The sequence below is a fragment of the Limulus polyphemus genome, unplaced genomic scaffold (genome assembly GCF_000517525.1).
Source record: "Limulus polyphemus unplaced genomic scaffold, Limulus_polyphemus-2.1.2 Scaffold119, whole genome shotgun sequence".
In the NCBI taxonomy this organism is placed as follows: domain Eukaryota; kingdom Metazoa; phylum Arthropoda; class Merostomata; order Xiphosura; family Limulidae; genus Limulus; species Limulus polyphemus.
The window spans coordinates 53,019-57,918 of record NW_013665729.1 but is presented as its reverse complement, the minus strand read 5'-3'; the positions used below and the strand labels follow the sequence as shown (position 1 = coordinate 57,918).

General features: G+C 30.8%; 1 long non-coding RNA gene across 1 annotated transcript in view; it reads right to left on the bottom strand.

Moving 5' to 3' along the window:
- Nucleotides 1-2,703: 2,703 nt before the first annotated feature.
- Nucleotides 2,704-4,900, bottom strand: part of LOC111089364 — a 14,964-nt gene continuing 12,767 nt past the window's right edge. Inside the window, exon 3 of the long non-coding RNA XR_002613639.1 lies at nucleotides 2,704-2,994. This is a non-coding gene — a long non-coding RNA (uncharacterized LOC111089364). The remainder of the gene's footprint in view (nucleotides 2,995-4,900) is intronic.

Sequence of the window (4,900 nt, the reverse complement as noted above, 5' to 3'; positions counted from 1 at the left end):
CTTTAACTTACAATGCATTGATACCTTTGATAGTTATGATTATCATGTTATTAATGTGGTTACTGAAGTTGAGTTATGTTTCAAAGATTACTAAGTTTTTCTTCAAAACGGATAATAGTGTCCACGAAGGATAGTGTTAGTATGTCTTCATCAGCACACTATCTGAAAAAAGATGACTGCATGTTTGGCAGGATTGATAGCCATATCCACGTCATTGCACCAATTTTCTGCTCTGCTGAAAGATAGTTGCATCTTTCTCTAAGTGCCAGTTTTGCTAGAACCTCTGTTGTAATCTAGAATGTCGTCAGCAAAGATTGGCACACGGAAGGTGGTCGGACTGTTAGAGCAGACTAAATGCATTGTATAAATGTTGAATATTAGTGATCCTTTAGACAATCCAGAATTTATGGTGAAACATTCCAATTGCCAGTTTTCATGCTTTAAGATGCACTTTCTGGTAGTTAATGCAGTTATAGCCCATCTTACACATGTTACACTGACGTCTATTCTGGGCATTTTGTCAGCAAAAATGGGCAGTTAGACTATATTGTAGGCACCTTACAGATCTAAAGATATTGCTGCAAGGTGATTTTGTTCAATTGTATTCCATTTGCTGAGGCATATGATTTACAATTGGATGACAACTATTTATAGAATATTACATTAGCGAATGCGATATTCTACTTCATCCCAATAATAATCCATTATTTTGTGATCCAGCGATACTGATAATTAAGTAAAATTGCTGAAATAGCCGCTAGACGAGTGCCGATGAATGCACTCGTATGAAAGCTCGATACATCATTTCTATTATTCAACCAATCACCTGAAACGTTACATGATCAGTATGTTTTCAAAGTAAATAGAGTGTTCTAAACTTATATGTGTGAATGTTTCATAATTTCAACCAGTAAACTTTGCTAATACATGATAAAGGTAAGTAATTAATAATTAAAATTAAAAAATATGCTTCCACCATCTTGGTAAAATTACATACATACAAGAGAGTACTTTCGGAAACATTTATAAGGATTTTAAATTGTTGTTTTTTTTAGCGCAAAAATACATAATGAGTTATCTGCGCTCTCTCTACAGCTGTGAATTGAACATGAGATTTTTAGATCTTTAGAAACCCTGCATTTTCTCATTGGAATATGACTGCTTATATAAAGTTTTTGAAGTATTATAAATTTAGATTTAATTATTTTATATATTTACTCTGAAGTAATGCGATATACAGTGTTTTTCATTAAATAGTTAAAAGCTACCAATTTTTCAAATGTTATAATTATCGATGGTTTGGTGGTATTGATTTTTCTTCTTTTAAAGTAGATTCTTCATTGTTAAAGATTTAGTTTGAATATGTTTGTATAAATAATCTTTTCATCATCTTTAACCTGGTTCATATGCATGCAGTAGAAGCTAAACAGAGATCTAGGTCAAAGAAAATGATTATTTATGCTCTATTTTAATCCTGAAAACTGGAACAAATTTTTTGTTTAAGCGTTCTACATTTCTTATCACCGTGACCTTAACACATATATTTAGATTCTTCTCATATCCTGTTAAAAAATCAAAACTTTGTGTACGTTGAGGTCTACAAAATGACAATGAAAGAGCCGCAAATCCAACACTTGTCGATTCGATTTTATTTTACTACTTCGGTAGACATGAAACTACTTACACAAAAAATATTCAGCTACTTTTGAGGGATAATAGTATATATTCAGATATTTATGGGTTTTTTATTAGTGTACTTCTGTTTTATTACAACGTGATTGGTATTGTCATTTTAAATATGGCTATGGTTAAAAACCTGAAAATATTTCATTCTCGAAAATGTGTTGTTGTTTCTAAATACAAAGCTAAACAATGGCCTCTCTGTGCTCTGCCCACAACGGGTTTCGAAACCCAATTTTTTAGCCTCATAAGCCTGATGACTTACCGCTGAGCCACTGACGGGAGGCGTTCTCGAAAAGAGGTTGGGATTTGTAATAGATAAAACACATTAATCACAATTACAAAATCTTTAAACACATAACTTATCAACTATTTCAAAAACATAAATTTGCTTTGGACTTGAAGTTTGTCAGTGCCATACAAGTTTGGCACAAACATATGAAAAAAGAAGAAATGTAAAACCTATTTAACAGTGGAAAAAGTTTTATTCTAACACATTAATAAAAATAATGTCAAACATTACAGATGCACGTTGAAGCCATAAAATAACCAATTGCTTGAGAGAATGGGTCCCTTACAAAAAACTGTTTATGGTTCAACAATAATAAAATAAAAACAATGATAATGTTTTCAACGAAATAACAATTGCAAGAAATTCTTGTATTGCTAAAAAATGTACGATCGTCAAGAGGTGGAACTCCTGTTTCTTACATAAATACAATACATTTCTTATAAGTTTATTATTGTATATTTCATGGTAAGGGATAGGTTGACGAAAATATAATACCTTAAATATTCGAATCTAAACTTCTAACATTCTAAGCATCCATTTTACATCTGTTTCGAAATTTAAAATAACACGATAGTACGACTTTCATTAGTTTGTCGATTGCACCCATCTTAAGCCTTTAATAGTGCAAATCATAAGTGGATGTTTTATAAGAATTTTTTTTCAAATATTAAATTTCGCTTGAAGTTTTTGACATACTGAAGAATGTCAACACTCAGTATGTCACTAGTTATAGAGAGAAGTATTACGTACACCAAAATAGAAACCAGTATTTCGGTCCTGGCATGAGCTAGGGGTTAGGGCACTCGACTTACAATCTGTGAGTCACGGGATCGAATCCTGTCATCAAACATGCTCGTAATTTCAGCCATGGAGGCGTTATAATGTGACGGTCAATCTCATAATTCGCTCGTAGGAGAATAGCTTGAGAGTTGGCAATGGGTGGTATTGACTAATTGCCTTTCCTCTAGGCTATCGTTTCAAAATTAGGGAGAGCTAACGCAGATAACCCCGGCTAGCTTTGCCTAAAATTAAACAAATAAACAAATTTAGTATCTTAGATAAGTCCTATGAGAATAAAAGTTCAATAATGACATTGTTCACATTTCATATTAGTAATAATAATAACAAACATTAAAGAAAATGGACCTCTTGCAAAAACACGGTTTTTTATTTAATAATAAAGAAAAACAATAATAATATTTTTATCAGACAAGAATTGCAAGAAATGTATATATTATACACAAAAAAATATCATCGTCAAGAGATGTAACTTGTATTACTTACGTAAAGACAATAAATTTCTTATAACTTTAATATTTTATATTTCATGACATGTGATTGGTTGATGAAAAAATAATACCTAAAGTATTTTGTCTGTATTTCATTTAAAGTTTATGACGTAGTGAAGAATGTCAGTATTCATACTGACTTGATATGCCACTAGTTACTGATAGAAGTAAAAGATGAAATAAAACGAAGAACCTATTTAAAATAGTACAGCAATTATCATAGTTTTAAGAATCGAGATATAGCTTTCAAATAAGGTGTAAGTTGATTCATAGAGGTTTTTAATTATATACTGAATTCAACACTTCTGATTTTCATTGGGCTTACACTATATTAATATGCAACCAAATCTGTAATTATCATACTTTGTAAACTTGCGAAACACAGTAACGTACAGAGGTATTCCAATTCACCACTTTTCACACCATACTACTATTGTTTACTTTAGGTTGTGGTATTATTAATGTTAAGTTCCGCTAGTATCTTTCACGTAACAACAACATAAAAACACTAGAAGTTAAGGATTCTATAAATTTGAATAGCGTTACTTTTTATAATTATTTGTGGTATTGATATGTCCTGATAAAATTGCAAGCTAACATTTTATACGCATCAAAGCAGGAAACTTCAAAATCTTCACTTAAACCGCTTAAAAAGAAAAATCGCCTTATAGAAATGTTTTATGCGACTGATGACAGCTCATTAATTTCATAAATATCAACTTAATGTATTATAAGTAAATTATATAAATATTAGAAATATTTTTACTCTATTAAGAAAAGTCTAACACTTAAACGTATTTAAAATTATAATAGTGTTTCATATCTGTTATGAATACATTATGAACTTTAAGTACAATTACTTGTTTTTTTATATTAAGGCCAGTTAGATGAATAATGATAAACAAGACGGTGGGCTATATATTTGTATTTTAAGTAAACAAGAAAAGAAATGAAAGAAACCGTCGTTGGGCGAAAGAACCCGTTTAGTTATTTTGTCTAAATAAGGATTGGTAGTTTTCTACTGGTAGGAAAATTATTTCATGTATATATTCCAAAGAAAACACATATTTAAGAAACTTTTTTTTTCAGGGAGTAGCTTAATGGACTAATGTTTTGACCGTTATTTCTTCAGAACCTTTAACTCGTACACACTAAAAGAATGAGAAGATCAAATAAATAACAGATCGTAGTGCCCTTTTATATTATAAAATATTGACAGGATATTTTTTGTTGTTGTATTAATCAAGTACATACAAGTAGAAACTAGGTAACTTTAACTTCCACACAGCAGTTAGAAGATCATATGCAATAAATTTATTAATTTAAAACAAGCGAACCTTTTGGTTAGCTTCTCAAATAATGTCCAGGTTGCTGATAACACAGGCCTGCGATGGTTTTATTGTCTTGAAATTTTTACGTGTTTTACAGTAATTCCTACACGCTGAATCCGCAAATGATATCCATTTTTCTCCATCACGTAAAGATGTTTCACAAAACGTCATATGTACTTTTACATAAGTGAATCATTTTCATCGAAATCGGGTCACATTTTATTATGCTTAAAATGTTGACAACCACTGGCTATAGATTTCTCTACGCGATGTGAGAATATGAACAGTCGTTTTAGAACCCACGAGGA